The 19,576-nt window shown below is 49.7% G+C and overlaps 1 pseudogene across 1 annotated transcript; it reads right to left on the bottom strand.

The window, feature by feature from the left end:
- Window positions 1-5,305: 5,305 nt before the first annotated feature.
- Window positions 5,306-7,635, bottom strand: LOC309653583 (thioredoxin, mitochondrial pseudogene; annotated as a pseudogene). Its single transcript has 2 exons — window positions 7,597-7,635; window positions 5,306-5,849 (listed from the first exon to the last, which is right to left on the bottom strand). The product of its transcript is annotated as a thioredoxin, mitochondrial pseudogene (transcript).
- Window positions 7,636-19,576: the final 11,941 nt, after the last annotated feature.

Below are 19,576 nucleotides of genomic sequence, written 5' to 3'. Positions count from 1 at the left end.
TACTTGCAGTCTGTACACTTAGGATGAGATCTGCCCACTTAAACTTGGCTAATGAAGTCTCTGGAGGAGATTTAAGGAGAAAAATTTATTCCCTTTTTTTTCCACCAGAAAAATTGTTGTTTATCCTTCAAGAGCATTCAAGACCCACTCAAATGTCATTTCTGTCAAGCTGAGTGCTTTGTTATTACCTGTACTCCCACAGCCCTCCCACTACTTCTCTATTACAGCACTTTACTCGTGTACTCTTTCAGCAAATATTTATTGAGTGCCTATTTGGGGCTTGGTAGTGTTTTAGGCACAGGGGTTACAGTAGGAAACTAAATGCATGGAGATTCCAATCTAGTAGAAGACAGACAATGAATGAAAAAATTTTAATGTGATGACTCTTATCAAAGGGAAAAAAAAAAGAATTCTTGTAAAAGAGGGGGAAATAACTACCTTGAAATTTATTTTATTGTACTGTGATTCTCTGTTCATATGTCAGTTTTTTTCCACTAGATTGTGTGTTCTTGTAACCTCACATCACCCACCACTTCCCTGGGGGATTGCATTTTCCAAAGATGGCTGCGAAAACCTCTCCCATCCCACAGGTTTTTCTGCAATGTGATCTTGCCATTCCCCATAGGGGAGGGATGTAGGCGGTCCTAAGTCTCCTCCTCTTGAATCTCAGTGGGCTTGTGACGGTTTGGACCCATGGACTGTGTTGGAAGTGATGCTCTAAAACTTCCATGGATAGGTCATAAAAGGCCGTGTAGTTTCTACCTGGGTCTCTTGGGACACTTGTTTTTTGGAAGTGCTTTTTCTTGGGACACTCCCTCTTGACACCTACATATAGATGCTCCACTTGACAGTCCCAGCTGAGTGAGCCTTCAAGTCATCCCAGGTTAGGTAAAGAAGCTTCCAGATGATTCCAGCCCCCAACCTCAAGTCATTCCTAGTTGTTCAAGTCTTCCCAACTGAGGCCCCAGATGTCATGAATCAGAGACAAGCCATCCCTGCTGTGCCCTCTCCAAATTCCTGATCCACCGTATCCATGTGCATAATAAAATGCCTGTTGGTTCACACCACTACTTTGGAGTGGTTTGTTACACAGCAACAATGACTGGAACCCCCCAGATCTGCCTTTCTGTGAAATTTTAATCCAGTAGACAACTTTTTTTCTTTTCACCTGACCCAGTTGGTGATCAACTTATGCACTGAAGCTTGAGAACTTTCATCCATCTTACTTTCATCCCATTGAGTGTCGCTGTTGATGATATGCATGTGAAATGTCTAATCTTTTAAAACACAAATCTTCACCATTGATCTTAATATCCTGCTGCAGTGCGTTCCCCAGTTCAATTGTGTGTAGTGGGGAAAAAGTGCCTCCTTTTATCCATTTTAAACATGCTTCCTTTTCATCTCATCTTGTCCTCTTGCTCTTCCCCAAGTAAAGTGATTTCCATTTTGTGGGTACCTAGACACAGAGAACTGAGTTGAGACAATAATCTTTCTTTGGTTACCCAGAAGGCCTCGGGCGTGCTGCGACGGGGAGCAGTGGATTTTAGCTGGTGACTTAAAGGTGGTGGAACACTGTATTCTAATTAGTCACAAGTTTAGTTCCAAGCTTTCAAAAAATAGTCTAGATTCTGCAAGACACAGTAGGTGTCCTCTTGTGGTGCTGGGAAGTAGAGCACAGTAGAGAGGGAAGAGCATTGGCCAGTACATAGGCAATCCGGATTCAAGTCTCGTCTTGTGAGCCAGCTGTGTGCCCTTGGGCATAACACTTAGCCTCTCTGGACCTCATTCTCCTCAACTATAGAGTGAAGAGATTCAACCAGAGGGTTCTGGAGCACCCTTTTGCCTCTAACTTTGTATGAATTCTATGTATTTGCCAGTCATTTTGAAACATCTACTACATAAATCCACGGGAAGGAAAAGTTTGTATTCCAAACAGTTTGCCATTTTAGCTTCAAAGTGGAGTTGGAGAGAGCCACCACTCCCCCCTAACAAATTTTCTAGTTTTTAGAAAACTAATGTTATCGTTTTCCAAAAACACAATCCAAATTAGGCTTCAATTACCAAAAAATATATCCTGCTGTGACTGTTAAGTGACAGGTCTTGCAACCTGAGTCCTTTTAGTTTGGGGGTGCACCCCAGGGCTCCCATCAGCCTTGCTTTCATGAGCCTATCAATTCTCACGGTGCCATTGCTCGATGTTTGCATGGGGACAACTCCATTCTAAGTGATGAGAGTGAATGGATGGGGTGAACTGCTGCTGCATATGGCCACCTTGGGGAGGAAAAAGAATATTGTCCCAGTGAGCAGTCCAGTAGGAGCTATTCAAGGGAATCTCTAGAAATCTGAAATCTCTTCCCAATTCTTTCTCCCCCTACAGAAGAAAAAAGGCAGTTACCATGTGGGACTTGGGGAAAGCATTCAGTCTCACTCAACCTGGACTCATTTCACTAATTTTCTGGTCTGCTTAATATTTCTTCAACAGTTGTGATTCTTAGAACTTCGTGGGCTCTAACCCACTTCTTAAGCTCTGCATCCTGTTTTGTCTTACTGAATTTTCTCTTTCCAATCCCAGGTGGGTGGGGGAAATGCTTCTCATCTCTGATTTTAAAATTCATTCCAGAATCTCCACTATTGAAGTGCTACCATGCATTGAGAGGACAGATTGCTTTCACTGTTGGCTTAACAAACTCTATCAATAGCAACAAGTAGCATGACGAGGTTCTACTCAACAGAAACTTACTTGTAAGGTTAAGAAAACCCCTGCGGTCCTTAGACAAAACTTCAAGTAACAAGTAGGAGAAGAACAGCAGTAAAAGTAATAAAAAATATATCTAGTGTTTAGAAGAGCTTTTTGAAAATATTCTAAAGAAGAACCCTCCCACACTTCCCTTAATAAGATATCTCATATGTGATCACACATATCCACTTCCTTATCATCAGTATCATATGCGAGGATGTTTTGACGTTTTTGTGAAGGCTTTCAAGGAAGGCTTGAAAACAACACAGCAGCATCTATAATGCATAATACTGTCAGTTGTATCAATGGGAAAACTGAAGATCATGTAGGATGAATCACTTGGTTATTATTTGCTTGTTTAAGTTATTTGGGTAAAACAAGTCAGAAGTGTCGCTTGTTTCTTAAAGCGGTGCTACCCCTGCGAGGCTGCCTTCATGTGCTCAGTGACTCCTTGATTGTAGCTAAAAGGGGGACCCAGGGTTCCACACACCGCATTCTGTTCCCCCTTCTGTCATTCCTGCTCACACTCTAGTGGGGGGATGAGTTTGAAGGCTTGTTGTCTTCAAAACCCTTCTGTCTATGTGGGCTATGCTGCATCATTACTTGTTGCCCAAAGGCGCTCTGCAAAGATAATTTACTGCCTAAGAAAGTGGTATATACAGAACTGGTCAAGCCATGGGTTGCACTTTTTACAAAATTAATAAACAATTTTTTAAAGCAGTTTTAGGTTTACAGAAAATTGAGCAGATAGGGCTTCCCTGGTGGTGCAGTGGTTAACAATCCTCCTGCCAATGCAGGGGACACGGGTTTGATCCCTGGTCTGGGAAGATCCCACATGCCACAGAGCAACTAAGCCCATGTGCCACAACTACTGAGCTTGCGCTCTAGAGCCCGCGAGCCACAACTACTGAGCCCGCGTGCCACAACTACTGAAGCCTGTGCGCCTAGAGCCTGTGCTCCACAACAAGAGAAGCCACCACAATGAGAAGCCTGTGCACCATAACAAAGAGTGGCCCCGCTCACCACAACTAGAGAAAGCCCGCGTGCAGCAACGAAGACCCAACACAGCCAAAAATAAAGAAATAAAGAAATAAAGTAAAATAAAATTAAAAAAAAGAAAATTGAGCAGATAGTACAGAGAGTTTCCATATATCCTCTCCTTTTCCCACTCACAGTTTCTCCTTAGTGCGGTTCTTAGTTCTCTCTTAGTTCTCTTGCCTTAGTGCAGTTACAATTTAGTACAATTGATGAACCAATATTCATATACCATTACTAACTAAAGTCCATAGTTTGCATTAGGATTCGCTCTTTGTGTTATACAGTTCCGTAGGTTTTGACAAATAATGTCATGTGTCCATCAATACGGTATCCTACAGAATAGTTTCACTGCCTTAAATATCTCCTGTGTTTCACCTAATCATCACTTCCTCACCCCGCCTTGACCCTTGACCCCTGACTATCACATCTCTTTACTTTCTTTCCCAGAATGTCATATCGTTGGAGTCATTCAGTATGCAGCCTTTTCAGATTGGCTTCTTTTATTTAGCAATATGCACTTAAGGTTCCTTCGTGTCTTTTCATGGCTTGATAACTCATTTCTTTTTTTTTTTTTTAATATCCTCTTTTTTTTAGAAGAAGAAATTACAAATAACAAAACATTAGCAAAATGAGTAGAAAGTACAGCGACTTCTCATATACTCCCTCTGCCCTCACACATGCACAGCCTTCCCCATCATCAACATCCCACACCAGAGTGGTACATTTGTTACAATAAATGGACCTACATTGACACATCGTTATCACCAACGACCGTGGATTGTATTAGGGTCTGCTGTTGGTACTGTATTCTATGGGTTGTTTTTGTTTTGTAATTAATTAATTAATTTATTTATGGCTGTGTTGGGTCTTCGTTTCTGTGCGAGGGCTTTGTCTAGTTGCGGCGAGCGGGGGCCACTCTTCATCGCGGTGCGCGGGCCTCTCACTATCGCGGCCTCTCTTGTTGCGGAGCACAGGCTCCAGATGCGCAGGCTCAGTAATTGTGGCTCACGGGCCCAGTTGCTCCGCGGCATGTGGGATCTTCCCAGACCAGGGCTCAAACCCGTGTTCCCTGCATTAGCAGGCAGATTCTCAACCACTGCGCCACCAGGGAAGCCCTGGGTTTCTTTTTTGCTTCTTCTGTTTTTTTTTTTTTTTTTTTTTTTTTTTTACAAAACAGCAGCAGGAAAGAAAAATGCAGGAGGCAGATGAGCCAGGCACCGGGGTTCAGATCAGAAGGGAGCAGGGAGACCAAGCTGTTACTGCAGGCTGGCCCCGGGACTCTGTCCCAGCATCCTGGGAGCACGGCAACAAGCCCTAGAAGGAGCAGAGAGTGGGTGAGGAGACGGCTGTCCCAGCTCGGTGGCGGCACCGCTCCTTGGGCGGCCACCCTGGCGGTCAGCCAGGTTGGGAGCACTTGAGGCTCCTGTGTTTGGAGGCCTGGTCTCCAAAGCACGGACCCACAGGGGCCAGGCAGAGGAAGGAGGTAGGAAGGGCCGGCACAGAAGGGCTATGAGTTCTACCTGGGTCCCCCGGGACCACGGGGCCCAGGTGGGCAGGGGCAGTCAGGACGCTTCCCTGCTTGTCAGACAATCAGCTTCTTCAGGAAGGCCTCCAGCTGGTCCTCATCCTTGATGCCGACAAACTTGTCCACCACATCCCCATTCTTGATGGCCAGCACGGTGGGCACAGCTGATACCTCATACTCTATGGCGAGGTCTGTGTGGTCATCAATATCCGCCTTGGCCATCACCACCTTTCCATGCTGCTTGGCCACCACCTTCTCTAACCTTGGCCCCAGGATCTTGCAGGGACCACATCACTGTGCATGGAAATCCACAACCACTGGTGTCTCACTGTTGACAACTCAGTCTTGAAAGTCTGGTCCATCCTGGATGTTAAAGGTCATTGTACAGACTCTGGTGGTGTATATTGACTGGGCTTGGCTGGGTGTTACTGTCAGGTTATTAGGACTGCGCTGTGGGGTCTGCAGGGCCCTGGAGGCAAGGGGCGCCCACTGACTCTGAGAGGGCTTCCTGCAGATTATGGAGGCCAGGAACCTCCCCAGGAGAAGTCGCTAAGCCATCTCCCTGCAGCGAGAGCAGAGGGGTGCACAACGCGGCCCTCCCCACCGGTCAAGGGCACTTCTGTTCCCTATTCATTTCTTTAATCACTGCCTGCCATCCAGCTTGCACACATCCCCAGTCACCCAGTTGCCGCAGCCAATGGTATTTGTAGCTTTCCTGCCCCACGGACAACACTGGACAATTGCGAATGGAGCATCTACTGGCCAGGTACTGTGCTAGGTGCTCTGCTCCAGAAATGAGAAGCAGATGTGATCCCTACCCTCATGGGACTCACGTGATCAGTCATTCCTAATTAATACTCAGGTCCCTTGATTGCCACTGCTCCCTTTGGCAGGTTTACTTAAATGCCACTTAAATCTCCCTATTTTTGAAGACCTCTCCTTTCCTTCCCTTCCTTCTCTTCCTTCCTTCTTGCTTTCCTTCTTCCCCTCCTTCCTTCCTTCTTTCCTTCCTTCCTTTCTTCCTTTCCTTATTATACATGTCTTCTCAAGGCAATCACTTCTATACCTACAGCTTCAATTACTTTGTGTATACTCTAATGACAACACAATTTTAAATGTTGTTTTCATTTACCAGTTTTTTTTTTTTGTTTGTTTTTCTTTTTTGGTTTATTCCTAGGTATTTTATTCTTTTTGTTGCAATGGTAAATGGGAGTGTTTCCATAATTTCTCTTTCAGATTTTTCATCATTAGTGTATAGGAATGCAAGAGATTTCTGTGCATTCATTTTGTATCCTGCAGCGTTACCATATTCATTAATTAGCTCTAGCAGTTTTCTGGTGGCAGTTTTAGGATTCTCTATGTATAGCATCATGTCTTCCGCAAACAGTGACAGTTTTTTTTTTTTTTTTTTAATTGTTTTAGCTGCTCAAATGAGTTGCATCATTTTTTTTGTTTTTTTTAAAACTTCATTTATTTACTTATTTTTGGCTGTGTTGGGTCTTCGTTTCTGCGCAAGGGCTCTCTCTAGTTGTGGCAAGCGGGGGCCACTCTTCATTGCGGTGCGCAGGCCTCTCACCATCGTGGCCTCTTTTGTTGTGGAGCACAGGCTCCAGACGCGCAGGCTCAGCAATTGTGGCTCACGGGCCTAGTCGCTCCGCGGCATGTGGGATCTTCCCATACCAGGGCTCGAACCCACGTGCCCTGCATTGGCAGGCAGATTCTCAACCACTACGCCACCAGGGAAGCCCAACAGTGACAGTTTTACTTCTTCTTTTCCAATTTGTATTCCTTTTATTTCTTTTTCTTCTCTGATTGCCGTGGCTAGGACTTCCAGAACTATGTTGAATAATAGTGGTGAGAGTGGACATCCTTGTCTCATTCCTGATCTTAGAGGAAATGCTTTCAGTTTTTCACCATTGAGAATGATGTTTGCTGTGGGTTTGTCATATATGGCCTTTATTATGTTGAGGTAGGTTCCCTCTATGCCCACTTTCTGGAGAGTTTTTATCATAAATGGGTGTTGAATTTTGTCAAAATAAACACTCTTCATCGCGGTGCGTGGGCCTCTCACTATCGCGGCCTCTCTTGTTGTGGAGCACAGGCTGCAGACGCGCAGGCTCAGCAATTGTGGCTCACGGGCCTAGTCGCTCCGCGGCATGCGGGATCTTCCCAGACCAGGGCTCGAACCCGTGTCCCCTGCATTGGCAGGCAGATTCTCAACCACTGCGCCACCAGGGAAGCACGTATTACTCATCTGGATGAGTAAGTTTTTGGCATCCCCTTAAAGTCATCTCACTCTAGGGTCCCGGCCCATGAGCCATGGGAGGGGGTCCATGGTGGTGGCATGGATGAGTCTAGGTAGGCAGAAGGGCCATAGAGAGTCATGGGATGCAGCTTGCACTTCCTCCCTTGGCAGGAAGGTCCCAGGGAGAGATTGCGGGGGGTCCATGAACATGGATGGGGAAAACCTCTGCAGTTAACCCAAATTGAGCATTTCTGACAACTATGACTATAGAGGAGATGACAGTAGCATTAACTGTATCTTTGATTTGTTACCAATTTGTCACCAAGAGAAGTCTGATGTATTTTCAGAGCAGGTTAGAGTCGAAGCAGATTTTATTTGTACCCACCACTACTTTGAAATGACAGAAGTTATTAGTACCACCTCTAGAGCTTATGATTGGAAGTACTGAGAAAGAAGCACATGTATTATGACATTGGAATTTCTTTTTTTAATTTAACTATATTTTTACAGAATCGAGTTTCCTTGTAATCTTATGTATATTATTTTATGTATTTATGCAGTGGTAATCAATATAGTCAGTAACTTGCCAAAGAAGGTCTGGGGCGTAGAAGTGCTTACAAACCCCCTCCTCTCAATCCTTTAACCTCTTGGGCCAAGTCTTTTACTCTGAGCATTGGAGATAAAAATCCCTGCCCTCCAGTATTACTGGGAGGATCAAATTCAACACTGTGCACGAACATCCCCATGCCCAATGTGAGGTGTTTTCAGTATTCAAAGGATGTGAAGTGAATGTGACATTCCAAATAGAAAAGAAACAGCAATAACTCACATGCATTTGCTGCTCGTGCTGCCATAACAAAGCACCGAAGATTGGGTGGTTTAAATAACAGAAATTTATTAGGACTTCCCTGGCGGTCCAGCGGTTAAGACTCTGCACTCCCAATGCAGGTGGCACGGGGTCGATCCCTGATCGGGGAGCTAAGATCCTGCACTCGGCGTAGCCAAAAAGAATGAGAAACAAACAGAACTTATTTTCTCACAGTCTTGGAGGCTGGAAGTTCAAGTCAAGGTGTCGGCAGGGTGGGTTTCTCCCCAGTCCTCCCTCCTTGCTGTGTCTTCACACGGTCTTCCCTCTGTGCATGTCTGTGTCCCAGTCTCCTCTTCTTATAAGGACACCAGTCAGATTGGATAAGGAAGGGTCACCCTAATGACTGCATTTGATTTATTTACTCCTTTAAAGGCTGTCTTTCCAAAAATAGTCGCATGCTAAGGTGCTGGGGGTTAGGACTTCAACATATGAATTTGAGGCGGGAGACACAATTCATCCTATCTTGAAAAAAAGACTGGATGCCTACCCAGGTCAAGGGGAGCAGAAGGGGCGACCACCCACCTCATCTCACATCCACGGCAGGCAGGTGATGGAAATCTCTGTCCTCACTCCTGTTTACTTCTCCAAGTGCGTTCACCACGTGCTACCACCTGATACAACCATCTCCCTTTGTAGTTTCGGTTCCAGTCTCCCTGAGGAAAAGTAGAAGCAAGCCCCAAAGCAAACCTCGGCCAGAGGGTTGTAAGTGAAGTTGGCGAGCACACCCCTCTTCTTTGTTTCACACGAGAAGCTTGTGGCAGATGCTTCCTCACAGCTGAGACATGCTCTGCAAACATCACCGAGAGGCCACTGCGGCATGGAGCACACGACTCCTGGACTCGCAGGCCTTTCTGAGTAGGCCAGTCATGCAAACAAATATTGGCCTATGTGTTAGGAGCCGTTAGATGGGCCTCGATGAAATTACATATTGGATTCCATGAAAACTGGGCAGTAATTCTCACGAGAAGTTTAACACCTCTTCCTACTGTCTTTTTTTTTTTTTTTTAAATAATAGACTTTTTTTTAAAGAGCAGTTTTAGATGTACAGAACGGTTTAGCATATAGTACAGAGAGTTCCCAATTTTCCTCCTCCCACACACCATTTCCAGTGTTAACATCTTTTGTGTAACAGTAGTACATTTGTTACAATGAATGAATCAATATTGATAAAATCCACAGCTGACATTGGAGTTCACTTCCGTTTCTGTACAGGTCTACCTGTTTGGACAAATGCAAAATGTCATGTATCTGCCACTACAGTATCATGCAGAATCCATTGACTGCCCTGAAAATCCCTTGTGTTCCCCATATGCGTCCCTTCTTTCCCATCCCCAGAACCCCTGGCAACCACTGATCTTTTCAGTTTTGCCTTTTCTAGAATGCCGTAGAGTTGGACTCATACAGTATGTAGACTTTTCAGATTGGCCTCTTTCACTTAGTGATAGGCATTTAAAGTTCCTCCTTGTCTTCCCATGCCTTGATAGCTCATTTCTTTTTATTGCAGAATGATATTCTATTGTGTGGATGTGCCACAGTTTGTTTATCCATTCACCTACTGAGGACCATCTTGGTTGCTTTCGGTGTTTGGTGAGTAAAACTGTTGAACATTCCTGTGCGGGTTTTTGTGCAGACATAAGTTTTCAACTTAGTTGGGTAAACACCTAGGAGCATGGTTGCTGGATCGTATGTTTTGCTTTGTAAGAGACTGCCAAACTGTCTTCCAAAGTGGTCTTACGTTTCGCATTCCCACCAGCAACGCGGAAGAGTTCCTGTTGCTCAGCACCCTGTTAGCATTTGATTTTTTGCCGAGCTGCGTGGCTTGTGGGATCTTAGTCCCAAGACCAGGGACAGAACACAGCCCTGGCAATGAAAGCGCCAAGTCCTAACCCCTGAATTGCCAGGGAATTCCCCATATTTTGTCTTAATGTGCGTTTTCATTGTGATATGTGATATTCTGCATCTTTTCATATGCTTGTTTGCCATCTGTATATCTCTTTGGTGAGTTTTTTTTTCCCAGATCTTTTGCCCATTTTTATTCTGTATTGTTTTCTTATTGTTGAGTTTTGAGAGTTCTTTGCATATTTTGGATATAATCCTTTATCAGATATGGATTTTGCAAATATATCTCCCAGTCTGTGGTTTGTCTTTTCATTAACAGTGTCTTTTGCAGAGCAGAAGTTTTTAATTTCAGTAAGTCCAATTCATCAGTTTTTTTTTGTTCACGGATCATGTTTTTGGTGTTGTATCTAAAAACTCACTGCTAAACCCAAGGTCGTCTAGATTTTCTCCTACATTATCTTCTAGGAGTTTTATGTTTTTGCTTTTGACTTTTAGGCCCATGATCAATTTTAAGTTAGTTTCCGTGAAAAGCCTTGAGGTCTGGGCTAGATTAATTTTTTTGTTTGTTTTGTCTATGGATGTCTGTTGTTCCAGCACCATTTGTTAAAAAGGATATTCTTTCTCCATTGAAATACCTTTGCTCTTTTGTCAAAAATTAGTTGACTATATTTGTGTGGGTTCCTGCTGCCTTTTTATTAAACATTTGGCTACTGTTTAGGGGGAATACTGATAGCATTTGTTGCGAGCGGATTCTTGTATTCCAGCCCCCTGCAGTCAGCAACCAAAAATACTTGTTTGGAATATAGATATTGTGCAGTGGATACCTGTGTAGATCGTTGCTGCTCACGGCCTCCAAATTAACCTTTATACTTTTGTCAGAACGCACTAGCTCCTTTCCTGCTCTACTTTAATGTGCTTTTTCTCCTCTTTTCTTACACCATTCGAAAAATCTGCAAAACAGATGAAATAAAATAGTCTAATTTAACACGTTCCTACCACCCGTCTAGCATTCAGAAGGTGGAATTTCTCGGTGTTATTAGGATAAATGTAGGGGGTCGCGTTTCCTGTCTGAGGTCTTACAGAGTCCCTGGGGGCTCCTAGGAGTCTGTGGTAAAAGTGCTCGACTCCTTACTTGCAAGAAGATCGTTGGGATTATTGGGACACGATCAAACAGGCAAGATGGATTCCAAGCTCCCTCGCATTGTTAGCTACGGAAGACCAGCTGTAAAAAAAGTGGTCACACCGGGTCCTAGTTTGGAAGCGAGGATTTCCACCACTTTCTCATACTTTAAATGATTGGCGTCTGCCAAGTAATCAAAACATACCAAGGAACCTTTTCATGGTGTTCAGTTCGGAATTTCCAAGCGGCTAAGGACAAGCACGGCTGGCAAGCCAGAGGGCCAGTTTGGCTGCGCGGCTACTCGAGAGTGTGCGGTAGCCGGGGGCCGTGTCCCAGTAAAGGCGAGAGCTGTAATGCTGTCAACTTGTTATTTACTTTCCAAATCTGAATGACTGAGCAAGGCGAAAGGAGAATCAATCAACCACAATGTGACCCTACAGGCGGAAAAAACGCAGCGCTCCCATCAGCAGGCGGTGGGGGAAGGGAAGCACGTGTAACCCGGGCAGGGTTGCATCAGGAGCTCGCTCGGGTTTTCTGTTGCCCCCCTGGTTTTTCGATTGCCTGTTAATACCTCAGCATCAGTCCTCACAAGCCCAGGGAGCCCGGGAGCAACGACGGGCAAGCTCAAGGGAAGGTCCCACCACGTCCTTTTGGGGGGCCTTGAATGGCAACTGATACAAAATAAGGCAAAATCTATTCTGCTGATTCACAATTATGGAGACTGTGTAAGTGTATCTTTTATTGATGTGCTCTAATAATAATGTGCAGCAACCGTCGTTTTACATCACTGACGTTTCACAGCAATATTTGGCAGCATAATTTTTAGTCTGCCTTTTTGATGGAGGACCAGCCCCTTAAACACTCACTTCGGGCCCCCTCTCTGCACAACCAGTACAGCAAATGGCCCGGTGTCCCAGCAAGGAGCAAGTGAGGTGCCAGTGTAAAACGCTGAGTGTGTACTGGGCTCTTGGGGCGAAGCTCCTTATACGCCAAAGGGAGGGGCAAACTTATTCTAAAATATTCGGCAAAGCAGACACCCAAGGTGCCGGCGGGTGGGTGCAGATGTTTGTTTAAGTGAACTCAGGCCTCGAGTGGGGGGCAGTTGTCGCCAAGCAGGAGGGGAGGCAGGAGCGCTGGGGCCTCGGGTTCACCAGAGCTGGGCCGAGCGAGCTGCGGCAACCTTAGCACTTGGCTGGGGCCCGAGGCCCGACGCCTCCGGGCGGGGGCGGGGGTGAGAAGGCCCGAGCGCCCGGCTTCTTCCCCCTGCCCCCGCCGGGAGCCTCCACCCCGCTGGGCCCGAGTTTCTTTCTCCCCACGCACTGCCGGCTCTTCACTGGAGGCATTTTGCAAAGGTCGAGGCTCCCCCCTGGGCCCCCACTTTTCCGGGGAGGGGAGGAGACCATTGGGGTGCCCTGCCGGCCGCCGATTTTGAGGGAGCGGCGTCCTCAGGCAGGTTGCAGGGGTTCTGCTAGGGCAGCTGGGCGGCTGCTTCTTGGAGGTGGGGGAGGGTAACAGAGCGGTGGCCCGGTTCCCCCCTCCCCTGGAAACCGCGGTGCTGGTGACCGGGCTCCTGTCCCCTCCTGGCTGGGTCCGGGCCTGGGACGGGGTGGGCACAGGCCTGCGTCTCCTTCCGCCCGCATGGAGGCCACGAGGAAGGGACGGGGTTCGGATACACTAGGGAGACCCGGGTTCCCTTCAGCCACCCCGGGCGCGGCGGGGAGAGCAGAGTCAGGGGTGAGGGACGGGGGAGGGTTGCAGGTTCCCCCGCCGTGGGGACGGGGCGGCTCAGGACGCGAGTCTTCCCTGGAGCCCTGGGGGAGGGGCTGTGTTGGGGGCGGACTCTCCCCCTCTTGGTTGTGGGGGAGGGCAGGCCTGGTGGCCTCACCCTCCGTGGGGGAGGGACCGGCTTGGGACGCGCCCCTCCCCCCCGGGCGTGTGGGTGGGGGGTGTGTCGGGGGGGGAGGACCCGGGCTCCCGTTCCCCGGCGGTGGGGGAGGGTGCGGGCTGGGGGCCGTGGGGGGAGGGGCCGGCCCGGCGGCGGAGGCGGCCTCCCTGGCAGTCCTCCCGGCCGGGGTCGGCGCGCTGGCGGCCGCTCCCCCCGGAGGTCACTGCCCGTGCGGGTCCCTCCTGCCGTCCCGCCCTCTGCCGCCGCCACCGCTCTCGCCCCAGCCCCCCCCATCCCCCCGCACTCTCTGCGCTCGGGAGCGAGGTGGCGCCAGCGCCGCCGCCCCGCCGCCGCCGCCGCCGCCGCCCCGCCGCCGCCGCCGCCGCCCCGCCGCCGCCGCCGCCCCGCCGCCGCCGCCGCCGCCGCCGCCGCCGCCGTCCCCTCGGCCGCCATTCGGCCGCCATTCGGCCGCCATTCGGCCGCCATTCGGCCGCCATTCGGCCGCCATTCGGCCGCCATTCGGCCGCCATTCGGCCGCCATTCGGCCGCCATTCGGCCGCCATTCGGCCGCCATTCGGCCGCCATTCGGCATCCGAAACTTTCCAGCGCCCGCGCCTCTCGGGGACTCGGCTGCGGCGGGGCGGGGGCGGCCCGGGGGCGGCGCGCGGCTGCTCCGGGTGCCGGGCCCTCCTCGGCCGCGGCACGGCCCGGGCTCGGCGACGGCCGGCCGGAGGGAGGTTCGGGGCGGCGGCGCCGCCGCAAGTTGCGCTGCTCGCGGCGAGGTGAGTGCGCGGGGCTCGGCCGGCCGGCTGGCCGGGCGCGGGGTGGGGCGGGGGGGAACGCCAACTTGTCCCGCATGGGGGCCGGCGGTTCCCTCCCTCCGGGGTCAGGCCGGCGGCCTGGGGCGCCCGCACGCTCCGTCCGCCTCCGGGGCTTTGGAGGGGCAGGTCCCCAAGTGTCTCTCGGGCTTGGGCTGGGGTGCGGCGCGCTCCCTGCAGGCTGCACAATACCCCGTTTTGGCTGCTCCCCAAAGTGCCGGCGCGTTGGGGGCGGGCGGAGGCTGGGGGGCTCCTTTGTTTCGGGGCGGGGGAGGCGGCCGGCAAGTTTGGGGAAGCGCTCGATTTGTCCCCCGGTGCCCCTTTGTCTGCCCAACCCGGGGTTGGCTGGACGGACGTGCGCCGCCGCGGGATCCCCCGTGGGGGGAGGGGAGCCCCATTCATCCCCGGGCGCGGGCCGGCCAGCCCCGGGCCGGCTGGAAGCGCGGCGGCGCGGGCCCTGGGCGGCTCAGTTCTTGAGCCGCAGAAACCGTCAAGGAAGTCGGGAGCTCCCCAGCCCGGGCGAGGAGTGCGGGCTGGGGGCGACTTCGGCGGACGGGGGGCGTCCCTGGTCGGGCCGGGTCTGCGGAGAGCGGCCTGGGGAGGCTGCAGACCTGTTGCTCCCGGGCTGGGGGGAGGGGTGCCCCCAGATTCGCGTCCTGGGCGCTGCTCCCCAGGGGGACCTTGCCCACGGGGGCCGGTGTTCGGAACGGGGTGGGGCGCGCCTTCGGGGGTCGCCGGAGGTCGCCGGGTCCTTGACAGTTGGGGGCTGCCAGAGGCCCGCGGGCGCTGGGTTAGGGCCTGCCCTTCACGTGCGCTGTCCGTGCGCGGTGAGGCCCGCGCGGGGGCTCGTTCTTAGCACGGCCTCGCATTCTCCGAGCCCCTCGCTTTGGAAATTCCACAAAGTTAGAGTCGGAGGTGGGGTGTTTTTTTTTTTTTTCCTTCTTTCTTTTCTGTCGCTGACGTTGTAGAGCAGAACCCCAAAAGAAACAGAAACCCATGCCCTATTCCTTGTGCCACGGTTTCTGCTTTGCTTTGTCACATGTGGTTTGACCTGACTGCTGGATGTTTTTCTCTCCAGGCGCGCCGCCTGGGTCCCTGGGTTAACCTGAAAGGGGAGGGGCGGGACTCCAGCCTGGGAGGGGGAGGGGAGCGCCACTCCTCCGTCCTGAACGGTGGCCTCGGTGTAGGAAATTGCCCAGGACGATTTTATGAAAAGTTTACAACTAGTCATTCCTAGGAAAGACGCGATGGGTGGGAGGGGGGCGCGAATGTTGAGTATGGAACAGTTGAGACGTGAAGATGACTCTTTTATGTTTAGGGATGTTAATATCTCAAACGTACGGCAGATTTTCGTGGAAAACCCCCCAGCTGGATGATGAATCCAGGGATGAAAGTTGAAGTGCATCACTTGACCCACTTATTAAGATAGCCCCTTAAGGATATTCTAGACCTGAAGGGAACACACACCTGTGGGACGAAAATGGAGACTTCAGGTGTTGATTTGGTGTTGTGCACAGCAGGGTGTGTGTCATTGGATCTTCTGAGGTTGGCTCTTCTTGTGCTTCTGTCCAGGGCTTAAGTCACTCTGGGAATTGTCAACACCCCTCATTTAAATTTCACACCTTGACCCTTAAATCTCCCAAAGCTCACCCCTCCTGAAAGTTTGGGTGTTTAAATGAAGTGTGTGGTATCCTAGTTGGTCTCGAATCTCACCTTTAACCATGGGAGTGTCAGTTTTCTCATCTGTGTGATGGCATCATGAGTCTACCTGGGTGAGCTGTTAGGAGGGTTTCAGCGCTAGCCAGCAGAAAGGGGAATAGAGCCCGAGTCCAGCTCCATCAGGACACCTAACGCTTTGCTAGAAAAGCAGCCTTTGTCCCCGTTTGGCCTGAACTAGTGAAAGGGCCCACCCTGTTGTTCTGCTCTACCGTTGACCTTCAAGTCCTGTAACTTTTCTGAGTGTCGTTTTCTGTATGTAAAAATAAAAACGGGAACTGAAATCGTGGTGCTCATTGGGTAGTGCAAGGACAGAAAGAGGGAATGTACGTGTAATTTTTTTGAAAACTACAACGCTGCCTGTAAGTTTTAGTTGTTATGGTATTGTGCAGGTAGAGTAGTTTTCCTAATGTTACTCTAATGCCATGCAGTGAGGATTTTACAGGCACTTAATGCCCTGTGTGCAGCAATTATTTTCATTCTACTTCAGAGGACACTGACTTGTTAATATATGGTGGAGGGAGGATTGTTTGATTCCGAAAGCCCAGCTCTTAAGCTTGGTGTTATTTTGCCTTCCTGTGTATACATAGTGTGAATCTTCCCACTTGGAGACAAGCTCGTTAAATTACACACACACACACACACACACACACACACACACCATTTCTCTTTCTCTCTCTCTCTCTCTCTTTCTCTCCCTCTCCCACACAGAAGAACCTACATTGAAATCTGTTTGTACACCTAGATGAATCTCAGCAGAAATCATGAAATGTCCACCACAGTGGAAAGATTGTTTTCATCTGTAGCTTAATTATCTGGTGTGGCAGCCACTAGCCAACATGTGCATATTTAGATTCAAATAAACTAAGATTCAGTACCAATTCTGTTGTTACTAAAATAAACAATTCTGTTCTTTCAGTGCTCTACCCATAATTCACATACCCAATAGATGTGTGTAACTAGTGGCCGCCATATTGGGACAGCGCAGAACTTGCAGAATGTTCTATTGGAAGGCGATTCTCTATAGTTACTGCAAGTAAGGATTGATAAAGAAGGCAGTAAAGAGAGTTAGTTTACTTTTTGTGGGAGGAGGGGAGAGGCTGTAAGAGTTTGAAATAATTTACTGGTAGACTTTTAAAAAAAAAAAAGGTAGGCCCATTTCAGCTAGCAGGTGACCTAGGAAAGTGATTTCAGTGAGGTTGACAGCTGTGGTTTTTTAGATTGAGGTGGTTTGGATCACTTTTGAATTAGAAAACCAGAACTCCAAGCTGGAGTCTCTCACTGAGTATTTAACCTTGGACACGGCATTTAGTGTCTTTGTGCCTCAGTTTCCCCATGTGAAAAATGGCATAGCCAGTCCCCATGTTGCCTGCCTTTGAGTGTGTCGTGGCGAACATCTCTTGGGATGGTGGGGAGCCCAAGGTGTGACCGTCAGTGAAGCCCCTCGTAGGTGATTTAGAGGCCTTAGGTGATGTAGAGGCCTTATCTGATATGTTTAAAGCGGTGTTCGCCATGGGCTACCTACCCCTCCCCCCAAGTTTATGTCTTAAGTTTTAAGGTTTAATTTCTTGAGGGTCAAATCTTCTCTTATTAAAAGACTGATCAGGAATCCTTCCAACAAAGTGAGGCTTAACAATAGTCAAAGTATTTTTTAAAAGCGGCTGAGTGCTGGCCGTTTCCTGTATACTGGTCCCTGAGTCAGGATGTTATTTTTATTACTTAGTTGGTGTGTTCTTTGCATAGTCTTTTGTATTTTTTTATAGCAACGTATTAGAAATTTTATTTGTGGTTGGGGGGAAAAACCCAGTTTTGCATCTGTGAGAGAGGTGACTTCCCAGATCCCCCTCTGCCATTTGTCCTCACTCTTGCTTTCTCTCAGGACTGCTGTGACCTGTCAAGCTTTTGAGACACCTGGGATATCCATGATTCTCTTCCAGAGGCGGGCAATGGGTTCCTGCAGAGGGAAGCCAGGCCCACAAGAGCCATCTCATGTAGGTCCTGAGTGTCAGGAATTCAGACCCTTCATCAGTTACCTATTGGGAGGGAGGACCCCACACCCCAACCCTGAGGCTGCCCCCTCCTTGAGCTTTCCGCCAGGTGTCTGGGTCTTGGGCTCTGCACACGTGGTTATTGCCAGGCCTGACCCGGGCCAGAGGACAAGCACGATCACTCTGCCCTGTGAGGCGAGACTGTCCCAGGTGTGGTGTCCCCGGATACCTTGCATTTGCCTCCTTTTTCTCCCTTAAAAAAGAAGAGTACGTGACTTCCAATAAGTTGTTAATCTTTCACCACCCAAGACGTTTAAAAAATAGTTTCAATCAGGAAGCAAGACTAAAGTCATTTTGTAAACTTTTTTGTTTTTTAAGTTGGAAAGATAAACTTTTTTTTTTTTTTCCATACCTATTTTTAGCGTGAAGGAAGTAACTGGCCTCGTGAGTGGAGACTGGATGTGAGTTTCTCCCTCGGGTCTTGCCCTCCTTGGCCCTCCCTCCTGTCCATCCTTTCCATGGGGCTCGACCAACTGGATGGCCCCGGCCACGTGAGTAGAGCGAGACCCAGCAACCAAAATAAACGCTGGATGTGGGAAGGGACAAACAGTCAACATGTTTGTAGAGGGAAAGAGAGCCTGCTGTGAGAAAATGAGTTTAAAACCTCAGGGGAAAAACGCAGTCATTAAGGAATGTGCTCCCCGGGAACTTGACCATGGAGGTGGCCGCCTCCTGCAAAGCACTTCTGTGCATTATCGCCGTCGTCAAATATTTATTGAGAATCCACTGCCTGATTGAAGATTGCAGATGTGAACTGGAAGCCATTGAAAAGTTAAATTGGAGCAAATTTAAACTTGGAAACAGAGGAGAGAGTATTTTCTTCTGATGGAGGAAGTTGGGTACCGTTTCCATGGCTTTGGTTTGTTCTTGGTAGTTGGGAAGGAAGAGGTGGAGATGGAGCGTGTGACTCGCAGGTTCGAGAGAAAGGGACGTCGTAGGGACGAAGGTAGCGGAGATGGTGGCTTACTGGAACCGTGTTTTCAGCGTTGAGCTCTAGAAGCTTGTGGTCAGCCCATGGTTCTCAGGGCAGTTTTGTCCCCTACCGTCAAGCAGCTTTTGGCAATATCTGGAGACGTGTGGTTGTCACAAGTTGGGGGAGGGGGACGGTGATGCTCCTGGCATCCGGGGGGGCGGGGGGGGGGGGTCCGTGGATGCTGCGTAACATCCCACAGTGCACGGGACAGACCCACCCCAGAGAGCGACCCGGTGCTTAATGGCCGTGATGCCAGGGTGGAGACACCAGCCCTGAGTTCTGCTGTCAGCCGTGCAGTCCTGTCTTGAGCAAGGTCCACGGGCAGCTGGATGTCAAGATAGGTATCCGGCGCTGTGGTTCTCACGGCTCCGGCTCCCGTAGGCCGTTTTGGGATACATTAGGAAGTAAATGAGAAGGGAAAGGAGGAGGTGGGAAGTGGATGGCGGGAGCGGCGCAAGGCCAGGAGGTGTTGGGGGCGGGGGGGCGGCTGCGAGTCGCCTGAGCTCTGTCTCAACTCGAGTATTTTAGAGCCCCGATGCCAGCGCGCCTGCAGGGCTCCTTCCTGCTGGTTTTGCGGATGTCATTGCAGATTTAGCGGGTCTCACCTTTGGTCGGCTTCTTGGGACTTGGGTATTTATCAGGGGAACACCTGGTACCTGTCTGCTGTTTTCGGACCCTCTCTGTGCCCAGCGAGATGTCGGTTAACCTGGACTTGGGGTAACCTCCACCGCCGTGCTTGGGAGGGCGGGCGGACACATCAGTGT

The sequence above is a fragment of the Balaenoptera physalus genome (genome assembly GCF_965194825.1).
Source record: "Balaenoptera physalus genome assembly, contig: HAP1_SCAFFOLD_624, whole genome shotgun sequence".
Taxonomy (NCBI): Eukaryota; Metazoa; Chordata; class Mammalia; order Artiodactyla; family Balaenopteridae; genus Balaenoptera; species Balaenoptera physalus.
This window is presented reverse-complemented; position numbering and strand designations above follow the sequence as displayed.